General features: G+C 46.1%; 2 long non-coding RNA genes across 3 annotated transcripts in view; one reads left to right on the forward strand and one right to left on the reverse strand.

The window, feature by feature from the left end:
• Window positions 1-17,522, reverse strand: part of LOC140657280 (uncharacterized) — a 38,092-nt gene extending 20,570 nt beyond the window's left edge. The window contains exons 1-3 of one of the 2 annotated variants that reach the window (XR_012044272.1): window positions 16,895-17,522; window positions 888-1,059; window positions 629-739 (exon numbers count right to left, since the gene is read on the reverse strand). This is a non-coding gene — a long non-coding RNA (uncharacterized lncRNA). The remainder of the gene's footprint in view (window positions 1-628; window positions 740-887; window positions 1,060-16,894) is intronic. The other variant, XR_012044271.1, reaches the window with a different exon arrangement.
• LOC140657281 (uncharacterized) lies at window positions 11,430-23,522 on the forward strand. Its single transcript, XR_012044273.1, has 2 exons — window positions 11,430-11,798; window positions 23,035-23,522. It is a non-coding gene; the product is annotated as an uncharacterized lncRNA (long non-coding RNA).
• The last annotated feature ends 137 nt before the right edge of the window (window positions 23,523-23,659 follow it).

A 23,659-nucleotide genomic window follows, 5' to 3' on the forward strand; every position in this document is an offset into this window, starting at 1 on the left:
TATGTTGCTTTAACCACAGCAAATTCAATAGAGCTGTGCCTGTTTCTAGAGTATCTTGTTGCCCCCTCTTTTTCTTTCAGGTTCTTTAAAGAAAGTAAATGTCCTGTATTTCTAAAGGAGAGCAATGAAGAACACCTCCAGTCTGTGGAGATATAATATGTTATGGCATCCTTTAACATATCAGATGGGAGGGTGGGGAAATAGACAACAAAAAAAAAGCTGAAGGACAGGCTCTGAATTATGTTCTCTGTGTCTAATGATCTCAGTCTTGTGAGATGTCCACGACCTGTCTAGGTGAAGGGAAGAGGGAAGTTGGAAGAACATCTATGCTTCTGGAAGAAGTGGTGTAACAACTCATGCCTTGCCAGCACACCCAGGGATAGCAGTGGCTGGCCATATTTGCTCTGTTTCTGTCTTTTGGGAGACAGAAATCCAAGCTCCAAACAGTAGGTTCCTCTAGTATCTGAGGATACTAGAAGCTTTCTATGGGGCACATCTACCTAGAGTCAGGCTTCTTGATGCTCTTTGCAAAACTAAGGGATTTTGTAGGAGGAAAACAATATAAGGTCTCCTTTTCCGCCATGCTTTTCAAACAATTGGGTAAGACATCTGAAGTGAGGAGTCTTACCATAAATTATTGTTCTTGGCTGATTCTCATGTTCTGTTTCCAGCATGCAGCTCTTGCTTTGTGTTTTTTCTCCTGTATCTATGCTATGCAGATGACGTTATTTGCGATTAACTGAGAGAATACAAGGAAAAACTTAGTCAGCTGAGTAGAAAATCATGTTTCTGCCCCTCAGTGCCAGGCAGGCCTCAGTGAGCTTTTGGATCGAGCTATTTCATGGTCTTCAAGGCTGAAACTGGCTCCCAACAATACCCACTCTTACCGTTATTCCAATGATGACTAATTCTGGGAGCGGATGTAGTGGGGGGAAAACTGGCTGAAGAGCTGCTCAGGAACGTCTCAGACATTCATGTTGTGGATATAGGACTCATCAGCATCACTCAAGAGCAAAAAGCATCTCCACAGTTATATGTTCTCTTCCACAGCAGCTTTCTCTGAAACGAGGAACCTGAATTAGACCACTGGTTTAAAGGAGTCTTTTTCCAAAGCACAATGGAAAGGCAGAGAGGTACACGGGGAGGAAAGGAAGGTCCTGGGTGTGCTGAACCTGAGGGGGGGACCCAAAGCTTCAGGGTGCCAAATTTAATATCGTAAGAGGCTGCTGGCAAGAGGTCTGGTTTCCCTGTCTATCTATAAGTGTGGAGGCTGCTTCTCTACCCTCTGACTTCTTCTACCAACTTCTCTAGCCTGCTTGCTTTTATACATCAGCCCTCTGCATGCTCTCTACCATGTCCTCCCCTGAGGAGGGTCCAGCCCTGGCTCTAACTCCTCCTGCTCATGGTGTGCCTGGAAAGATTAATTCTTATCGTCTCCTTTCCATTCACAGTATCAGTGCCCAAAAAAGGGTTAAAAGGACCTATTCCAAATAGGTTAAAAGGACGAAGAGCTTGCAATTAGGCCTTCTTTGAACTGAATGATTGAGGTGTCCAACTGCCCTGCTAGGTAGGTAGCTGAAGAGCGAAAAGAGTTGTTACAAGGGCAGCAAGGAAACCTGTGGAGTAGTTCCCCGCCACTTTAAAGCCAGACATAATACCGAGTTAAAGGGCTGGCTCTCAAGCCCTTTGGAGCAGTAAGGGAGACCCCCGCTAACGGTGGACGCAGCTCTCCATGCATTTGGGCAACAGCCACAAGTCACAGGCAGAACTGATCTTTCCTCTGTAGCGAAGGCTTTAGAAAAACAAAATGCAGGAGTGAGAAATGTAAGGCTTTATCCCCTACTTTCAAAACTAAACCTAAGCCAAGTAATGCATTTTTTTCCGCTGTATTTTTTTTAACTGATCTTTTTCTCATAGCTCCATTTCCTGAAGTGATTCCATTTCTCAAGGTCATCCTAAGGCTGCGGTCCTCATGGTATCGCTCTTCCAGCGGCCTCCCTGGCCTGGTGGGCCTGCATCTGAAAACTGTTAGGGAGGGTAAGAAGCAGTGATAGCTTGTCCCTGCACCAAGCTGTGCTTTCCTTATTATTGCCAGTATCTCCAGCTATCCCCTTCTGTGCTTTGGGGCTTGCAGACTAGCATGTTGCTTCTCATTCTCAACTGAAGATGGAAATTTGACCTCATGTTGGAGGTTTGACTTCATGTTTCAGGGTTCAGAAGTTAATCCTGAAATACTGTAACTATATTTGATATTTCAGGGTCCTGTAGAGCACCTGGCAGGATGGCATTCACTCCCTGACTGAAGACTCTACTTGAGTGACTTTAGCCACTGGAAGCTGGGTGTGTAGTTTCTCCAACTCGTTTAGAAGCCTGGAGCTGCCTTTTGCAAGTGCCAGCCTCCATTCAGAGTGCCAGAAATCAGTGTGACTGCCTTAAAGGACTATGGGCTATATTAATGCTTCATTGTGGAGAGGTCAGTGGTGGGGCCGAATGGTTTCTTTGTACTCAGATGACTGGTTAACTCTATTTTAGGTTCATTTTTGTTCCTGACTCTTCTCCCTATTATTCTCCCTTGTTCTCTAAATCTAGTGAGTCCAAAACAAAGACTAAAACCAGGAACTGGAGCAGGGGAGAAAGCTGAGGGCCTGGGTCTGGCTGTCATGGAAGAAATCAATTGGCCTTTGTACTCTTGAGATAAATAGCACAGGGGGATAAGAGTTTGTGGCTTAAGTTTGTAAGTTCACAAATGTTATCTGCTTTGAGAAAAGCAAATATTTGATCAATCGCACTGGATAGAAACTTGGGGGGGTGGGGGGGGAATATGTACACAATCTTGAATTTGTGCTGTTATTGTTCTGATGTGGTCAGGGATGTCTCTTTGGCTTGAACTGGTGTTTGAAGGGTCTAGTCAGCAGCATGTGAAATGCCCCTGATAGAGAAGGGGTAAAAAGTTCAGCATTAAAAAAGAAAACAGTCCCCACTTTCCCCAAAGGAGAAGCCCCTAGCTTCTGTTTCCACAGAAATCTTCTGGATGTAGGTAGGCATCAGTGTTTAGGTGTGTTGGGAGGAGGAGGTAGGAAGAAAGGGAAGTTCATAGGGTAAATCCTGCTTGCTGCAACACTTCTGCGGGCTGGCAAGCGCTCACGGTCAATCTCAAGGACTGCTTGCAGTGGGAGAAGTGTTTTGAAAGATATACAGAATTGCAAAGCAAGAGAATTTTCTTGTGCCTTGTTCCATGTTTGAAAACAAGACAAAGCTGTTCCTTGCACTTTATTTCCTGAAGCCATTTCTGTATTGGCTGCTTTATTAGAAAGGAAGCATGGAAACTTACAGGAAGGGAATTAAAGCCCAGCCTAATCATCAATGTTTACCAAATGTGGGGTTATCTCTAGTGGCTTAGAGCAAAGGTTCATTTTTTCCCAGCATCCTTCTTCCACAAGTGACCAGTGTTGGATGTGGAGGGGAAGAACACAAGAATAGCACAATACAGAGTGAAATGTCCATGGTCTTACCCACCCAACATCCACCAGTCCAGCCTGGGAACCTCTGGAGCCCAAAGGCTGTGTCTACATCTTTGGTCTGATTTACTCTCTCGTGTATTCTGAGATGACTACCAGATACCAAATTTTAGTATGTTCCTTTTCTACTTAACAGCATTTTACATACCAGAAATTCTTTCAACAGTCTCCTTTTGTAAGGTTAAACATATTTAGATATTAATAACACTGAAATGAGTTCATTGTCTGTTTATTTTCTCCACAACTTACTAGCAAGAAAAGTATACTTTTACTATTACAGTACATCTTAGAGGCCAGATCGCTCATTCAGAATTATGAGTTGTTCCTTGCTTTTTCTCAACAACATACCAGCTGAGAATCAGCTCATGCAGCAAACCCACACATGTGGGTGTAAACCCAGACAGGATACAAATAGCCTTTTACACCTCTTGGTGTGCAATTCCCTGTTTTCCTTCAGCCCCTGGTGAAAACAAACATTTGACCAAATACTGTCTTGCCTACCACAAATAGGGACTGGGAACAGGGCTCTGCTGTCAACAGACACCCCCTGAGCCCCAGTAACTCTGAAGCCTGCAAATATGTCAGAGAAACAGTGAGAAGAGCAAAGTTAGGATAGGGTGGGTTGGTGGCTGTGCTCAGGAAAGCATCACCAAGATCTCCAATGTCCACTAAGGGTGTTAAATTCAAAGTATGTTTTGCAGAGGAGTGGAAGAAGTGACGGGTGAATCGCAGTCATCTCCCTCCCGTGTAGCTGAAGTGGGAGTCCAGGAAGTCTCTCTGAAGTGTGGAGATAAACCTCATCCAGGGAATATTGCAGCAAGTGAATATTGCAAAACGCGTCTGGGGAATATGTCTGCAGTACTTGTGATAGATGAGAGAAACTCAGACCTTGCCATCTGTCTCTAATTTTTGCAATTCAGTGAGAATGGCTCCTGAGCTGATTCCAGCCAGGCAGAGATGTGCCTTGGACCCTGTTGCTGCTTCAGGAGTTAACCTATGCAGTCCCCAAGACATGTAGACGTATTTGAGGTGCTTTTCCACCAAGATTTTCCTTGACGTATTTTCCACGCTAGGTCTCTTCAGTGCCAGACTTTCTCCTGCATGTCTCCCTCAGTTGGGACAGCATCTCTCCCATCCCCTGTGCAAAGCTGTGGACTCTCTGATCTCACCCTGGCTAGTTGACCTGGGTTATCCCAAATCCAGTGAGGAGCTGGGCCGTGTGCTGTGGCTGACTTTGGCTCCCTGCCATCATTCCCTGTGGAAACACACCTCTCCTGGGCAGCAGCTAGGCATTTCAGCCTCTGCTCCACCGGCACGTGAACTGCTGTCCCCAGGTGAGCTTATGGCTACGCTTTTTGTTCCCATGAGCTTGATATGCCAGGTATCTGCTCATGAATAATTGCAGGCAAAGTTTCTTCTCCAACATTTGCAATAAGCCTGCTTTCACGGGCGTTTTTCTGCTGAACGTGAGCTCTATTCTACTGAAGCAGTGCCAGATCAGACTTCTCCAGTCTGAGGTCTAAGCAAAAAAAGGCTCTTTGTCTTTTAGCTCACACATCAGACTGATGTGTAATATTTAATAGTGCCTGCTACGGGACACCAAAGAGTTAAGCTGTTGCTTTGGCTAAAACCTATCCAGCAAAATGCAGTACATTTAATTCTGCTGTATCTGGACTCTATGGTAGGTCTAATGGCATGAGATAGTGTGCTGTGCAGCCATTCAGTGTTCATTCAGACTGATGTCTGCTTTACATTTTGAATTATTCGCAGTAAGTACAAACATGTGCAGTGCATTTTCTTACATCTTATTCTAATTGTATGATTTTTTTTAAATAGACTTGCCCCTTTGCTTCCCCATTCTGCCATCCTGGGAATCTGGTGTTCTTCTCTTTCTGGCACAGCTGTGCTTTTTGGGACTGCAAAGCCCTTTCTCTGCTTTATCAAGGTCCACTGCAGCCCACCAGGTCTGCTCTTGCAGAGCAGCTTCATCTCACACCCTGCAGCAGGCAGAGGCAAGAGTTTTCTTGCAAAAGGAGCAGGGATTCAGACTGCAAGATGCTCTGTTTTTTTGAACACATGTCCCTTTGCAATTCTGAGAGCGGAGCCCAGCAGGATGCAAAATTTGCTCTCTGGCAGTGTCACCAGCTCTTGCAACTCTTGTTATTTTGTGCTTGAGGACCTTGAGATAAACTGAAGAGGTGGAAAAAGTTAATAAAACCCTAGCTATCACAACTGTAGATTCAAAGCCTGAAAATATAACCCTACTGTCTGACAGACTGAGATCAAAAGAACCCAGGTATTACTACTTGGTAGGCCACTTGCCTTATTTCTCAAGGTTTGCTTCAGGATTACTTGTAGTGCTTTGCAGTTGGCAAAAGGGTGGGTGGTAAAATAGCAAGTCTTGGTATGTGTTTCAGGTGTGTAATCATATCCTGAGACAGGCTGTCAGCCTTGGGGCGAGAGTGAGCTGTCCTGAAAATTGAAAGCATTCGTATAAGCGACAGAAGTGATTGAGTGGCTGAGGAGAGACATCCTCTTTAACTTCTAAATTGCGTATTTATGTGAACTGAACCACTAGGATTGTCAGTTAAGGTACTTGTACTTTGTTTCCCTGCTCTGTCGTACATCCTCCCTCCCAAATCTTATGGTGGAGAATATAAGATGAAGGGACCAGTGCTGTGGGGGATGGAGATGCCTGTTCAGAGCATAAAACCCACTTGAGAAGATCTGCTCTGGGACTAAAGGAGGCTTAGAGAAGACCAAGGTGGCAATCTGGGCAAGCATGTACCAGCATCCATGTGTGCTTGTGCACATGTGTGGTTGGGGGCCGGGGCTGTTGTGGGGATGTTGCTTGGCTTTGTTTGTTTTTATTTTATTCAAATAAACATTGTGGTCCTATTCTTTGATGGGCTGAAGGACATGGGAGCCTCTCTTTCCCAGATACTTTTTCTGGGAATCTACGCTCTGTCCCCAGAGCGCAGAATAAATAAACTAGAAACTTTGGGTTTTAAAAACAAAATAAAAAACTATTGTTCTGCCTTCCCCCCTGCCTCCTTCCCTTCCCACCATCTCCCCAGCTGCCTTGACCAGAGCATCCCTTGGGAACTCCTCCGTCCCAGCCGTGCCGGCAGTCCTGAGATAACACATCCCACCATCTCCTCCTGCTGAGATGCAAGGGCAGCACTCGCTATGTCCTTGCCTCCATGTTCAGGGCTCTAGAAACCAGCCCCAAATCAGCAAAACGCTGGTTTGTGGTTTCAAGGGCCGCTGCAGCCCATGGATAACCAACATAGTGGTCCGAGGTGGGACTGCAGCCTGGGTTAGACCTGCTGGCTCTAAACTCTGTCACAAGTGAGCAACAACAGCCCGGTTAGAAAAGATGAGACTCTGGTGCAGGTGGATGATTTTCCTCTCAACTTTCAGGAGAGTTTATGGACTTTTTAAAAAACGTGGTGTTAGAAGGACTACAGTTACCAGTACTGGTATCTGGGTTGAAGCAACTTGCAGAGGTTGCGAGGTAACTTGCAGAATTGATATTTCTGAGTGTTGCCAGCATCTGAGCCAGAGAGAGAGTGACATGTCACTTATTTGGGGATCAGACGCTGTCAGGATACTGGGGTTTAGCTGTTGGTGTGCTGCACGGGGGCACGCAAACTCTGGGGAATAACAGACATCAAACTCCTCTGTTTTACACTTGAATATGATCACACAAGCTCACCCAGTGAAAGCTTTCTCTTGTCAGTGTTTCACATCAGTAGCTAATTTATATAGTGCCTGGTATAACAGATCTCTTCTCAGGCCTCAGAGACTTGGACAGGATTTGTATTCATTAACTGTTGCGACCAGTGGTTAAAATGGGAGGAGCAGGAAATTAGAGTGTCTCTGGTATGGCAGGGAGGGGGAAAAATCTATTTGCCAAAAGAAAAACCTACCCCAAACCATCGAGCCTTGCCTACTAGGAGAGGAAGAAAAGGTAGCAGGGTCTTCTGAGTCCCAGGCAATGCTAGTATGGCATATGGGGGTGTAGATGCTATGATCATAAATTGTTATGAAAGCTGGTGACAGCTTTTCACCCAATGTTGCAATTAAAAAAAAAAAAAAAAAAGACTCCAGAAGGGCACTTGACTGGCTCAATCACTCAAGGCAATTTTGGGTGAGAGCAAAGCTCTGCTAATTAACATTAGCTGTCGTGCAGCTCAGATCCTGTTGGTTATTGCTGGATACCAAAGACATCAATCAGACATCGGTGGCTGATTTAAACACGTCGGCAAAGTTAAGACACAAGGCAGCAACTGGAACAATTTGCTGCAAGCGTGTGCCAGTGCCAAGTCTAATTACAATCGCTAACAAGCTTCGTTCTACAAGCTGTGTGATAGGTGGAGATGGGGCATCTTCACTGAGGCCCTTCCATGAATAAAACAGTCAGTGGAGCATGTCCCAACCTGTGGGCTGTGGCCACGGAGACTGTGGGAGAGGAAACAGCAGCTAGGAAATAGGTGGCTGTCTTTAATTGCCACAACACCACAGCTCCCCAAGGCTGCGGGCACGAGTGGTTGTAAGGAACCGTGCGTTTCTCCCGCACCTCCCACCTCTCAGGTGTCCCCAAGCACAGGGAGCAAGACGAGCAAGTCTGGCTCTGCACCCCTGCATGGTTCTGGGAATTACAGGGAAGGAGCATTTATTTGCAGTGAGTAAATCAGACAGCGCTCCCTGCCTCATCCTGGAAAGACTGAGATGCTGCCAGCAACTGTTGGTAGTTATGCTTCTCTTGAAAGCGTAAATAGCTGCAAGAGGCTCTGAGGGCAAGGAGAGGAACTGGACGATGAAGGCAGATGACCCTAAAACAGGGGAAGTTTCTGTTTTAGGGGAAGCAGAGAAGTACTGGGAATACCCAGGTACAAGCACTACCCTGAACATCGCTCAGCTCCTTCCTAAAGCTCTGCAGGAGCCCAGGGAGATGCTCATGTTCCTGTGGTGCAAGAAATGGTGCTTAAGCCCTTATCACAGCTGTGACTTTGTGCTGCATGTTTGGGAGAGGCACCACAACATCTTCCCGAGGTCTTTGGCAGAGTTTGGGGCTTTTTCTTATCTCATGAAGGACCATATTTTTCTCCAAGATAATAATGGGCTCTGATCCCAAAACCCCTTTCCACATGGGGACTCTTTCTATAGTAACAAGCAGATTGGTAAGTGAGGGTTGCACTGGTTCTATTTAAAAAAAAAAAAAAAAAATCATAAAAATGAGAGTCTAAGGCCCCTCACCCCTACTAGGTGCAAATCAACAACAACAACAAAAAAATTATTCTTGTTCTTAAAAATCCAGGGAGAAAGACTCCACAGGCAAGCCTGGAGAGCAAGCATAGGAAAGTATGAAAGTATTGCTTAATGTGTAACCAAAATCATCCTTGATGCAATTTAAGCCCATTACTACTTCTACTGTCTCTCATGACCGCTGAGAAAGGATTAATCCATTCCTCTTTGTCCTGCATGTATTTGAAGGGCATAACCATCCATCTTCTAGACTAAACAACCCTCATTCTTTCACTCTTTTCTCATAAATCGTGTCTTCTGGCCCTTTTTGCTCTTCCCTTTTGGACTTTCTCCAGTTAATTCACATCTCTGAGAGCTCAGTGCCTGGGACCAGTCACCGTGTTCCCAGCTTCCTCTTTGATGTGAAATCACAGCCTGCGTTTGTGAATCTGCTGGGTAAAAGTGAAGATCTGGGGTTACCCGAGGCAAGTGTGGGGACAGTGGTATGTAAATTTGCCTCTAGGAAAATGAAAGTGTCAAGAAAGAGTGTGCAAGCAATTGCTCAGACGTTACTCATAATATGTTGACCAGCGTTTGGTCTGGGGATGTCGGTTACTGATCAGGAGAGCAGAAGTCCCAGGAGGGAGCTGCTTTCCGAATGCCAGCCCAGAAGCAGCATGTCCCATAGCAATAGAAACTGGCCTCTTGATCAGATTGCACGTGTGCTGACATCCCTGTCTTATTAACACGTGATTTCTGCTTCATAGCAGCTTGCACCTCAATGTGTGTATTCTTTTGAGATCAGATCTGTTTTATTGCTGATCCCAGGGGCATGACTAATAAAATCATAGCACCATTTTGTCCAGCTCCTAATCTTTAATGGCATTTTCCTTCTTCCTCCAGCCCACCCCCCTCAACCTTATCTGTCCATTATTGATCTGTGAGATAGGTATGCACTAAAGAAAGACTGTTTTGGTGTTTCACTGTGTGGTTAATAGATCTAAAGTCTGGATCACACAGACACTTGAACATGAGCTTAATTGCTGGACTTGCATATAGAGGACAGACTTGCTCGTGCATGAGCAAACAGCATGATACAGAGATATTGTGGGATACCAGGCACCAAGACATTTGGTGCTGATCTGCATCTGTATTTCCTTTGCAAGGAGCTGAGCAGCGGTGAAAAACTCCACCATGGTCCAGCAGAGGCATGGCCAGCTGCCCCACTGTCCTTGCTCTGGGAACATCTGTCCTATGTGGCAGCTCTCTGACACCAACAGCTCTTGCCTCTTGCAGCGTGAGGCTGACTTGGCTAAGGTGTGCTTTGAGGAAAAAAAAAACCAACAAGATAAAGAGTAAGCTCTTTTCCCCATTGCTGGGCCAATAGCTTAGGTTACTGCATAGCTTTACTTCTAGAAATGTGCATTTTTAAAAGTTCTCTTATTTCTGTTAGGAGCATCATACTTTCTGAAAGATAAGTATGGAAAAACAAAGCGGGGGGGGTGTCTGGGTTTGGTGGCTTTTTGTTTTTCCCTTTTGTGCATAGCGCTGGTTCAGTGGAGATAGAAAAGGCACCGGTTTATGCCCTTGGCATAGGACACCTCACGGCCTTCGGGAGCGGGGTTTAACAGCGCTCTTCAGCAGTGTCAGCCCCATTTAGAGATGAGACAGCGGTCAGGGTTGTGTTACCCAAACGCAGACAGCTATGCTCAAACAGATGCTCCTTATTCAAGGCCTGGTTTATTTGTCCACCCACTTTCTAGGCAGGGCGATGGCCAAGCAGCTGCTCCCAAGGGTACCCCTGCACACAGGAGCACTCAGTGTGGGTGTCATAGTCCTACCCCCCGCCTCCATCCGCCCCAGACAGCATCTCGATTTGGCAGAGCACCAGCAAACAGCACCCTCAACCCATGGGAGACACAGGGGTTTGTCCCAGTTTGACCAGTGCTGGGCTTTTCCCGCTGCAGCATCCTCCAGGTCTGGCCAAAGCCCAGCTCTTGTGCCTGGGGTGGCCAGGACCTGTTTATAATTGACTCTCGTTGTCAATAATCAAGGAAAAGTGCAGATAGGACTTGTTTCCTTTATGTGGGTATCCTACCTGGCTGTTATACAAAGTCCCCAAAGAGCAAACAGAGGAGAACGGGGCTGTATCGGGAACCGCTGAAATAAAAGCAGAACGGCCACAATGTGTGTCGAGCCAAATGCTTTGCATAGTTGCGCTGTCAGCAAACACAGCGAGCCAGAGGGCAGGGAACCAGCCGCTAGCACGGCTTCTTTCTTAGCTCCTATTTGCCTTTGCATTTGTTATCTTGGACATAAAGAGGTTTGTAAGCCAGGGATTTGGGCAGTTAACCTCAAATAAACCCTAAAAGACCTACTTCAGTGAAGTGTAACCGCGTCCGTTGAATTTAATGGAGCTGGGCTTGCTCTCACCAAGGGTGATTTGAACTCTGAAAGCTTGCTGTTTCCTGGAAGCTAATGGCATTTTTGGGGCGTCTCTTTTGCTGTGTGTGCAACTTTGATTACTGCTTTTTTACCTTGGCTTTATGTCTGGCTTCTCTGCACTACTGAGTGTGTGTACATGTGTGCGAGAGAGAATAGCCAGCAGTGAAAGGATGCGCCACTGTAAAGACAGACATTTGGTTTTGCTGTGAAATATCCTTTATGCTCAGACAGACAGCAAATATTTGACACTGAGCAAGAAAATCAGGTATGCTGTTTGACAAAGCGGATCGCTGCGGAAAGTGGTGTCGTGACTCACCAGCAGATCATTTCATAGCTTCAACCAGCCTCGTTACTTAAAAATGCTGTTTAGGATCAAAGTATCCTGCAGGCAGTCAGTTTTGTTTCTTTAAACAAAACCAAATCATGCTTTATAAGGTCAGCAAGCTCCCAAAGAGCGACTTGGTGGAATACAGCTGCAGATGGATAGCTACGGCATGAAACGAAACTGTTGGGAGAGGCCATCAGCAGCTGACACCGTTCACAGGGAGAGCCGGGTGCAGGAGCTGTCTGTTTGCACTTTTACAGGTTGGTGATTCACTGATGGGTAAAGGAAGCTCACAGCAATTAGAAGTGCTGGTCTCGGCCCTTGCCAGGTAGGGTGGCATGGATCGTTTCCAGCTCTACTTGTTGATTTCTTGAGGACTTTTGGGTGTTCAGGTGCAGGCTGGAAAATAAGCCCTATCATGGACTGTTGGAAAGGGAGCCAGGAATTGTAGTTAAATATAGGCTTCGACCAAGCAAAATGTTATCCAAATGGGTCTGTTTTCTTGCTCTATGTAATTACTAGCAATTGAGAGATCATTGAAATAAAATACAGATCCAGCAATTTGGAGGCCCTGGAAGATAAAGGCCTGGCTGCATCTGTTGCATCTCCTAAAAGCACCAAGCTGTTTGACACAGCTTCCAGGACTTGGGACTTCTGATGTGACCCAACTGAGAGCAGCAAACCAGAGGCAATAAAGCATCCCCCAGTTTGAGTGACAACTTCTGGACAAAGACCAAAGTGGCCCCATCTCCTAGTGGAAAAGCTTGGGCAAAGGCAGGCAGGAGCAGAAAGAATTAAACTCCTATTGAAACCCTATTTTTAATAGGATCGGATCCAAGCCACAATTTGGAGATTCAGAAGGCCATGTCCCGTTCCCTGGTTGTCCCTGACATCAAGCAGGACTTCTTACTATTTTATTTATGTATTTATAAAGATGAAGCACTGTATGTTTACAGCTCTCTTGGTGACTTCAGTAAGCCTGGACTGACATCTCCGTAGGATCACAGTGCAATCTAACATATCTCAGCTCTAGTCTCAGGTATAATTCTCCTTTGCGCTGATTTAGAACAGCGTAGCACAGTCTTGCTATACCACCCTGTCCCTAAATGTCCTACAGTGATATGCCGGCTCCCAAATCCCAGAAACTTCCGCAGTACCTGAGGATTAGGAGTGTGAAACAGCTCTCCTTCTCCGGGTATCTCCTTGTAGCCCTTCGCAAATCCAACAAAAGCTGCTAGCCCCTTCTCAAAACTTAGACCATCTATTTGCATGGCATTTCTAAAGAAAGATGCATAAGATCTCGGGTGGTTATTCCGTTTCAAACAAAGCTTCTGCATGTGGATTTGTGCAGATGAGGATGAGGCTTATGCTGTTGCTGAAGAGGATCTGTGCATGCAGGGGCCGATGGCGGGGGGGGACACAGCAAAGCCCTCTTCAACACATACTATCTATTTTGAGCCTCTGCTGGCTTTCTGCTACACCTGGTTTGTTACTGCTGGGCGCATGGTGAAGGAAGAGGTACTGATGGCTGCGCTTATGGGCAAGTCTGAGAGCTCTGATTTAATTCAGACAGAGCACACGAGGCAGAGTGGTTTCTCCTTCCCTCCCTGCCAAGGAGGGCAGGATGTTTATGTGCTGCTCAGCTGAAGGTACCCACAGCCTGAAAGCCTCTTGCTCAATTTTGCCTGGTAATTGGGATTTCTTATTGGCATGTCCAGTATCAGCGGATCCAGCTGAAACCTGGTGTCCCTAAACAAACCCTGCCTTCAAAGCCTGGCTTGCAACATCCTCCGAGAGGTTTCTGGCTTGACGTCATCCTGCTCAGACCTTCTTTCAAACAGTCCCTTGTTAGCCCGGGAACAGGGCGCATCGCTTGGACGCACGTTCACAGCCCCCATTGCTGCTTGGAGGACAAACAGCAAGGGGATTTATGAGACATGGAGACCAGAGCCCAGAGGAAAATATTGGGTAATCGGAGAAGTGGCCTCAAGGAGCCAGTTGGGCTGTTTATCTCGCCTTCAGCCTCCCCTGGGGAGGCAGCTGCACCATGTCACCTCCGTCGCACAAATCCCTGCCCAGCCTCATTCATAAAATCCCACAAAAGCCTTATATTTGTGAAGGGAGCCCTGCCCAGGCTGGGCTGGGATTCAGCACAGGCAAGCTCGCTTATCAGAGTGAGGCTGCGCCCGGTGCGAAAGCACAGAGAGCTGCTTTATCCCTCCGTGCCCAGATTCAGGCCAGCTCAGCTGAGGGGTGCCTTCGTCTCCCCTTGCAGCGTGTGTGTGCAAGGTTTGGCAGCAGCAGGATCAGGCCGGCCATAAATGCTCTTTGCAGGAGGCGAGCACCCTCCGCCAGCGGGTAGGACAGAAATCCCCCACCACCAGTGTCTCGAGGAAGGAAGGAGCAAGGAAATGGTGTCGGGGAGCTGGGAAGCTGCCTGCTCTGAATCAGCTCTGTGTGAGATGGAGGAGGGAGGGCTGGGCAGTTATTTTTTTGGCGTGTTGTTTTTTTAATAGCATCACACATGGGCCTGTGGATCATTCCTGCCCTGCAGGAGCAGCACAGCTGCAGGTCAGACCCTCAGGCGGTGTAAATAAGCGTGCCCTGCCGTGTTGGCGCGCGATTCGGATCAAAAGCATGGTTGCCACCTGCCTGCTTTGTTCACTGGATTAGCCATTTACAGGCAGTCGCTCTTTTATGGCTTCGGTGTCTGGTTTTCCAACATAATTCTTCCTTTCCCTGTCTCAGACTCTGTTGAGTCTGGCCCCTCGCTCTCTGTAATTGAAATATAAGCATTGCTGTGCATCAGACAGACTCAGGCTTTCTTTCTGGGTTTTTTCCTTTTTTTTTTTTTCCTAATTTCTTTCATGGTGACCCATGGGAGTATGGCTGTAACTTTAAATACCTTCCAGCACCACCAGCTGAAATGAGGTTGGGGAACAGGGAGAATTAAAATATGCTTCAAAGGAGAGTACACAGGAGGAATACAAATCGGAACAGATAGCCTGAATTTAATCTTTTATAGGGTCTTTCATAGGGAATAATATCAGCTCAGGAGGGGCTAGTGCCTGTAAAGGTAGAAGGACACAGCCGCCTGCTACCTCCTCCTCCAGTCTTTTATGGAGAGACTGCTGTGCTCCAGGGTGGGCAAATGTAGGGTCCTGGGGCTTTTTTCAGTTCAGCTCTCCCATCAAACTATGTTGCCTAAATGGTCTCCTCTGCCTGGCAAGGAATTCTTCTTTCCTCTCAGAGCAGGCGTGTGGTCATAAAGAAGACTAAAACTATATAAAAACCTCGACTGAAATGGCAGCAACTGGTTGTGCCCACTGATGTTCTCCAGCCCCACGTGCTCCGGCTGAGCAAGGTGCCGACCTGCGCAGTGCAAAGCAAGCAAAAAGTACATGCAGCCTGTGAAAACATCACATCTGCCTTTTCCTGGGGTGGAAAATAATTCAAAAAAGCTGTAACAAGTGCTGTAAATTCAAACTGAAAAGTGAATAGCTAGGAAAGCACGTGTTTGCTTCCATCCCCTTGTTTACTGAAGACATATCTGAGGGTTGGAGCAAATGCCTGTTGCTCCTCGCTGTCATATATCACATATCAACCCAGACAACAGGTCACCAGCTCTCAGAGGGAGCCACTGCCCTGTCTCAGGATGAAATCTGTTCTGCATCTTCAAATGACGTAAATCATTCAAAGGCAGTCGGGGACGGAATAAATTGTACAAATACAGCGTTTGGGGCCAGGTCCTGAGACACCTGGAACCAGCAGAGCTGCGGTAACTTATGCGAGCGTACTCCACGGCACAGACCCCTCCACTTGTGCATCGGTTGGAGAGTTGATCTCGCCCGGGAGAGCTTGCCAAAGCCATCGAGAGAGGGCTGTGTCCTGAGCAACATCCATCTTCACTGCAGGATAGGAAGGAGTCATGGGATGGCATCCTGGGAACCCTGTTACACGAAGGCTTAGGTATTCTCACACCCTGTTGCTGCTCACCAATCTTCGAAGCTACAGAAACATCTGGAGGGTGCTGCCTGCCATGAGCGATGGTGCTCCAATGGCCTGGGGGATGCAGGCTGACATCCCGCTGAACTGGGGAGGGGTTTGAGGAAGGAATCCGAGTGAAAAATAGTGTTTGGTGCACTTAAAGCAAGAAGATAAACTGCCTCAATCAGGTGTGTTTACAATTTAGTCACAGACATCCATGCTGACCTCTTCTTTACCCACATTTTGCTGTTCTCTGCACGTAAAACCCCCTTTCCATGCAAGATTGTAAGATTAAACGGATGTATTATGTCTTTTTGTGTATTTGGAGGAGATTGCCCTGCAGGGCTAGCTCTCATACTTGTAGCTTAGCAAGGGAAAACCCAATGTTAAACTGTTCACGAAATCAGCATCGTTGCCATCCCTCTCCAGCTCGCTCACCTTCATTTTTCCCCTCCTTGAAGGCTACCTTTTTAGCCAATGCTAGTTCACCAGGCACAACTAGTCTTTAATGTAAAAGAAATGGAAAAAATGGAGAATAGCATCTCCAAAAGAAGCTGCAAACACAGAAATGAAAAGCTGGGTGGTGTGGACCGCTCTCCTCTTCTGGATGATCCTTCTTCAGTGCTGAGAAATGTGTTTATTTTTACCTAGAAACTGCATGGTGACTACCAGCCCTTCCAGATATAAGCCTCAAGCTCTCTCTGCTGAAGTCAACGGCTGTATTTGCATGAATCATTAAAAAACGAAAGAATTTTGTTATCTCTAGCAAGTTTTTCTGCTTAGTGCAGTGGGTGGGAGACTCAGTCCCAGGCTGGCGGTTATGTCTGTACCACATATTTCACAGTATAGCTGTAGGTTTGCCGACTGTCAGTTCACATAGTTTCATGGTTACATCTTGCTCTAAATATAGGAAAAGCCTGGTAATCGCTGACGTCAGGCGGTCCTGTTCCCAGTCAGCCCCCTACCACCTCATTAACTTTTAAAATGTGCAGGTTTACAATAATAAAAACTAGGAAATAGGGAGGTGTGAAAGGTAAGGCTCAAAGGTAGAAAACATGTAATGGCAAACCTAACACAAAATAAGAATAATAAAATGTAAGAAAAGAATCTGAAAACAGGCGATGGGTTGAAAAATGAGCCCCGGTGTTTGTAACTGGTAATGTAAATTGTCAGTGTTAAGAAAAATAAAGGCTGGGGAGGAAAGAAACCGCTGCTCTGATCCTGCAGATGCTCTGCAGTGGCGTGAGGCATGTGCGTTACTGTTAAACTTCTTGAGAACTTAGGTAGCATGTACGCATAATTTAAAGAGAAATTAATATTAGCAAGTGGTATTTATAGAGTATAGGAGCAAAAACTGCACTGAGCTTACCTTTGAACATCCTGCTTGTCCGTTGTCTGTCTAGCAGGGTTGTGTTGGCTTGCACCTGGGGGGACCGGATCCACGGAGCCGGTCCAATTGCCCATACGGCCTTTTGAAACTGAGCTTTCTGTGTGTCGCTACTGTACGAGGAGTGAGTAATAGTGAGCGGATGCTGCATTTGTGACCATGTTTGACCTCTGAAGTGTGTCCCGGCTGAATTGAGCTTATGGCAGACATCAGGGCTGCAGGGGAGTTGACTCGGGCCTCGCTTTCTCCTGGTGTGCGATGATCCAGGTACGTAGGTACACTCGTTTCAGTGGAGCTGCCCTGGTGGAGACTGGGCTGCAGCTTCACCATGCATCTGGTGTGTTCATCAGTAGGATAGCACTAAGCATCTGAGCACGGGAATGGGTTGTGCAGGTCCAGTGGGACTCCTCAGATATTTAAGCAAGAGGCAGATTTAAGCACCTGTTGGGCTTTCCGAACCATTCACCATTCCCAGTATGTTCATGTGCACTTTGGGGAAGCCCCTCTTCTGCAAAGCAGAATTAGAGCACAAGCCACTTTGATACTTTGCGTGTCCTGTAATTCCCCTGTTTTGTCATAGGCTTTGGAGAAGTGGCACAAACTGCAAACTATGTGATTACCCAAACTTGGGTAATTTCTGTGCTGCATCTTGTCCAAGGAGATAGGAAGGAAAACTGAAAATCTTCTTCATGCGATTGGGCAAGCTAAAGCCAAACAGCACTGTAAAAGTGTGTGTCTGATTAGTTCAGGACCAGTTGCTATATATTAACTGTCTCCCTGTTCAGCAGATCTGCCAGTTCATAAACGTTCATGGAAGCTAAAGGCTGCATCTGCCTTTAATTGGGACAGATAAACTGCAGGCAAGCCAAATTCCTAGGCATGCCTGCACATGTCCTTTGCAGAGCTATAGTCTCTCTTGGTGATCTCACTTAAACATAGTCAAAGTGATTAAAAGATGCCTTTCCCTTATGTTTTGAAACGTAATTTTCACTTGAAAAATAATCGCGGTACCACTGACTGCCATGCAGCACACTTTGTTAGTAGGTCTCAAAGCAGTTCACAACAAGGAGTTAAGTATTAGGCAGGGTTAGGATTTAAAACAAAACTAAACTAACCGATTTTCTGTCTGGAAACGCTGATTTATCAGAACAGAAACTATTTGTGGGAATAGGTATTCCCCTGAATTAAAAAAACCTGACTGTTTTAGCACTGCTTTAAAAGACACTGCTGTGATCTAAATTTGCAGTCTTATTTTCTGGATAGAAGCAATGCTTTATTCAGCTTATACTAAAAAGCTGGAGAGCATTAAAAAAAAAAAGTCGAAATTGAAGCAAAACATCTTGAAATTATTATAGCAGAGTCTTTTGGATAATAGGCTTGTGAACGTTTTAGAGATACAAAGTTTTGCTTGAAGACAGATGCAGAAATATCAAGACCTTGACAATCCCTCCAGCACGGGAAGACCATTTTGCCATCAGCTCTAGTAGGTACGACCTCGCCATCCTGCACTTGGATGACCTGAAGAGCAGACAGAGATGGGGCAGCTCTGGGAATGGAAATGAAGTTTCCAAATCCTAGGCCAACTCCCTATCACCAAGATAACGCCATTCCCTTCCCTCCCTCCCCCTTCATCCCCAAATGGCTCACCGGGAACTGCTGACTCCGCGGGTGCCACTGCCTCCCCGCTAACCAGATCACCCCGCTGGGCACGTCCTGGGCAGGGTGAATCGCCCCACGTGGCTCCGGGCTCCCATCACTCCTCTATCTGCCTCCTTCACCTAAGGAAGAATGGAAATGCATGTTCAAACCCTGGTCACTTGAGTTAGAGGTATCAAAGGAGTATTGCAAAGAGGGATTCATTCATTCCAAACGTGCCCTCCAGTTGAGTTTCACAAATCTTCTATTTCACTTTTTAATTAAAAAAAAAGTTTAATATATTTCCTTTGTACCAACCACTACGTCTTTGAAGTAGGTGAAATATTGTGTACGCCAATAATGCTTTCCATACAAATTACTCACGCCATTTTCAAAAGGGGAGAGATTATTTCAAGCAAGAAGGAGGTTGGCTGAGATGACCTCCGGAGGTCTCCTCCAATCTGAATTTCCCTGTGATCCCTTGGCCATAAGAAATGGTTTGGGCTTTATTTTCTTCCTCCAGACAAGTACAGGTAGATCCTCTCGTCACTTGTGGGCATCTTTTCAGAAACCATACTTGTTATTTTTGAGACTTTGATGCAGAAGAGGAATAGATGGGCAGCTGGCAGAAGTTTTGTTTTTTACTTCAGTGGTGTCTGGACTTGCCCTGGTGTTTGTGTCTCCAAAGTCTGACTCAAACCCAGTTCAAGCCAATGGAAAGAATGCCAGCAGCTTAACAGATATAAAGTTGCCACTCTTGAAAGGATAAACTTTTGGTAATACATCATTTCATAAATATCTTTTCTTTCTGATCTGCTGGTGAGCTATCATCAAACGGAGGTTTTAACGATGGTTATTCAGGCATACACAAACACATTTCATCCTGCTGGTGCTACCCAGATGACGCACTCTGCCGCACCATCACAACATATTTTGGCACCGACGCTGTACCCATTGCACACAACCTTCTCCACCTGCCAAATACTCTTGCCTTTTCTTGGGCAGTGGCTGGGCTGTGCCTATTTGCCTCCCTTTGCTGCCCCCTTGTCTTTGCTTTGATATGGCTCTACCTCTTTGGCTGTTTGCTAGTTTGGCTGCCTAAAACTGTTTATTTTAATGCTGCTGGGATCCTATCATGTCAAGGGCGCCCACAGCCTCCATGGCGTCTTCCTTTCCTAATCTGAGTAACACGAAATAGTCAGCTGAATTTATTACCTCTTTGAAAAATGACTGTTCTCCTGAAAGGGTAGGGATAAGGCTTATGGGGAGAGGTGGTATGTTTCATTAGACCAACTGATAGAGAAAACAGACAAGCTTTTGGCCTTGCAAGTCTTTGCTTGGGGCATTTAGGAGTGGCCAGTGAGCAGAATTCTCCATGGCCTCCCTTGTGCAAGGGCAGCTCCCCTATGGATGTGTCCGCAAGGTCTGCAATTTGTAAGCCAAAGAGATGTTTCTGATAATCCATAACTTGCCTAACAGGGAATCCCCATGCAAAAATGGTTGTTTGTCTTCAAAGAAATGCTTTTGCAGAGCTTTTTTATGGTAAGTCACTCAACAGTACTGATCCTCATTAAATTAGAAAAGTACATGCTTTCCCTCCAGGAAGAGTATGTAAGTGTTGGAATTTCTAACATTAGAAATGATTGAAACCGAGTGGTTTGAAATGGTAATTTTTCCTATAGCTGGCATTTAAAAGATGACAGTTTTCTTTCCCATGTCCATTCTCATTATTTGTCAGAACTTACGCTGTGATTTACATCCGTAGCAAGTAAAACGGAAAGGCTGAGTCCTTTCAGGCCCCTGCCTCCCATCTCCTTCTCCTGCTGCTGTTCCAGCCTTTCCCAAACACCTGCACTGCCACCTTCTGCCTGTCTTACAGATCACAGCTGAATTTCCACCGTGATTTTTTTTTTTCCTCATCCTGCCAAATTCATGATGTATGTCCTAGGAAAACTTGGAATACAAAGAAGAAGCCGTGTGTGCACATGCACAGTCAGGATGGTCTGTAAATTGATTTTTGCTTCTAGCTGGTCTCTATTACAGACGGCGATCGCCCTATACATAATTTCAGCTCTGATTTAGAGGAAGGGAACCCTACAGTGATGCTCCCCATGACCCAAAAAACTAAACCACTTTGTTGAGCCACTGTTAAGCCAACATAGTGGCCAGTGATTAGCCACAAGCGTTTTGACAGGCTTGCTCAACAGCCTGGTTGACACAGGCAGCATGTGAAATAACCAAATGGGCACTGGTAGAAGACAAAGCTTAGACCATCAGTTGGCATAAGTCAGGATTTCTTACTTGACTTTGGAGAAGCTACCCTGATTCATACGCAATGGTTATCCATTTCAGGTTATCACATGAACTGTGCCAGTTGTGTCTGCTTCTACTGTGGCAAAGGAAAAGGAAACCCAAGCGGCGCACGTCTATGGCTTATGGATGGATGAAAAATGTCCTTTTTTTCCCCTTTCTCTTTCTTTCCAGTTGAAATATTAGTTAAATACAAAGTTGATTTGAGACAAAACAAAAGGATCTGAAAGCTAAGTGAACCCAGATGTACTTTAAACCCTCTCACATTGCTCATTTAAAAGAATTCTTGGTATTTTTCCTTTCCTGGCTAAGGAAGGGGTGCCAAAGTCACCCTCTACTTAGGAAAATAAATGTTCTTCGTGAACATGCTAATTCCTGCAGCAGCCAGCCCCACACCGAGTGGCACTTCCAAGCAGGAGCAGAGTCCCTGGCCCCAGCCCTGCAAACCTTTGAAAGAGAGATGGGCTCACCACTATCTCCCGGAAAGTGCCAGAGCAATTATTAAATATCTAAAACCCAACCTTTAACAGAAAGCCAGTTCTTGCAGCCTTGAGAGACTTGATGCATGCAAGAAAAGGTTGGAAAAATTTCCCCTGCATTGTAAACGTGGTTTCCCTCAGCATGCTGGAGCACGGCTAAGGGAAGAGTGGCATCTGGTGTTCGCGGAGCTGCCTTACAGCCACCGCTTCCCAGGCGGGTGCTGCCAGGCTTCGCTGGCCATGGGCAGGATTTGGCTCCCCACATGCAGGGATCTAGTGGCACCTGAGACCTGTAGGATGTCAAAGGCACCTGTACAAGCGTCCAGGCGTGATACAGGCTGGATGGGAGACTCAAGCCCATCGGAACGGCAGCTAGAGGTCTGGATGGTGTGTCAAATGAGCGAAACCCAACCTCGCTTCTAGTGCAGAAGGTAATCACTCTTGTTGGGGGATGAATTCCCCCCACTCAGGACCGTGGCGGTGATGCAGCATCACCAGGCAGCCTTTGACTTGGATGCTCTTTGAGATGTATATATTTTATGAAATCTTTATTCCATCTTTCTCGATGGAGAGGAATTCACTGCTTAATGAGGTGCCCTGGTCCATTTGGAGAGGTAGCCTGTCCACCCAGAGGCCTATGACACTCAGTCTGTGCTGCAATAGCTCCAGGGTGTGATGCTTAACTTTGTGTGTCTGGCTTGTTTTTACCATCTGAACGTCTCCTCAGTTTAATCTCACGTTCTCAATTTGAGACCCAAAATGCAAGTGCTGCCCAGGAGCCTTTCCCCTGCCAGGGATTTTTAACTTGCCCAAAATGTGGAATGAGTTTCATTGGGAGATGCTTGTTTGCGCTTCTTTCCCCATCTTTGTTCTTGCCCTTAAACAGAATAGTCCCACCATATCTGCTGTATAGACATGGGTAACTTTTCCTGTGATAGAGCCTAAATAAGTCTTTTAAACACCTCTGGCAGGCCAGTATCCATAGGCAACTGGGCAGCATCTGAACATTATGGTGAGCGTGCACCGTCTCTGGGTTCCAGGTGGAGGGTCCTCTACTGCTGGTCCGCAAGACACAGCCAAAGGCTTGCTTGGAGACAAACTAAGCTGTGTTTCCTTCTCCTGTCAGCAGAGGAAGCCCAAATCTGAGCAAAACAAAACTTAAAGATGTGCGTCTCCCTGGTAATTTCCATGCAAATTAGAAAAGGCAAATTACTCTCTTCATTTCACTAACTGAAATTCAGTTTATCAGTATTCTACCTCAAGTGCATGAAAGACAGGGCACTTCCTACTGAGATGAACAGAATGACGAACTTGAGCTTGGACCTCTATGGAAACAATTTCTGCTGGTTTCTGTAATTTTTCAAGTTGCAGATTCTTAGAAGTTCTGCCTCCTTATACTTGACCAAAGGCTGTTTTGCAATATTTGCAGGTTCCCCTAGAACCAGTTTTATCTGAGTGCTGGGACTGACAGACCTTCTTCTGTTCGTGTCGTGATTGGTACATAATTTGATGCACAAGTCCCCACGCCTGCTTATTCCTCCCTGCTGTGCAGAAGTGAGAGGCTCCGCTCTGATCCAATGCTGCTGTTAATTCCTGCTCCTCCCTGTGGCCGTGCTCAGAAACTCAGCCCTTCCCCTGCACAGGGCCTTACTTCAGTAGCTACACTCATTCAGACATCCTAATTATTCTCTCTTTTAGGCGGTTTCTGTCCTACGAAGTTACAACAAATTGCATTTTGTTGACATGAGAACCGGTTTCACAGCTACAAGTGACAGCAAGGGGTGTTTCTGCAAAGGCACCACTTAACGGCAACCTCCACCGCCCAAACAAGCAGCACCACAGCTAACAAGATCTCTCTTCTTCTCGTCCACAAGATTTAGAAACTCATCAGGTGGTTTTACGTAACATGTAGTACCATAAAGTGATAACATCCCAAGGGCTGACTTTTGGGTGGTGTCGTATACTTTGGCACAGTGTTCCTCCGACCGCTGGATCTCTGTTCTGCAACAGTTTGTTCGAATCAAACCCTGGAGATGCCACGTACTGGAGTTTATTTTCTATAAAAGCATCGGAGGTTTTCCAAAGCACAGCTGACATCTGCTTAAAAAAAACCAAAACAATGGGAACTGGGCAACAAACTCCAAATCTCACTGAAATTAAAGTCAGTCCCCATCATCTCCTACGAAGACTTCGGTCCTAGGCTGGTAAACGACCCCACTCTTGCAAGTCAACGGGCAATTTTAAGTGTAGAGAACAGGTCGCAGAGGCGTATGCTCTACAAATACCCCAGCCCCTTTGCTATCAGCAGTGAAGAGAGATGTTG

The sequence above is a fragment of the Ciconia boyciana genome, chromosome 10, assembly GCF_034638445.1.
Source record: "Ciconia boyciana chromosome 10, ASM3463844v1, whole genome shotgun sequence".
Taxonomy (NCBI): Eukaryota; Metazoa; Chordata; class Aves; order Ciconiiformes; family Ciconiidae; genus Ciconia; species Ciconia boyciana.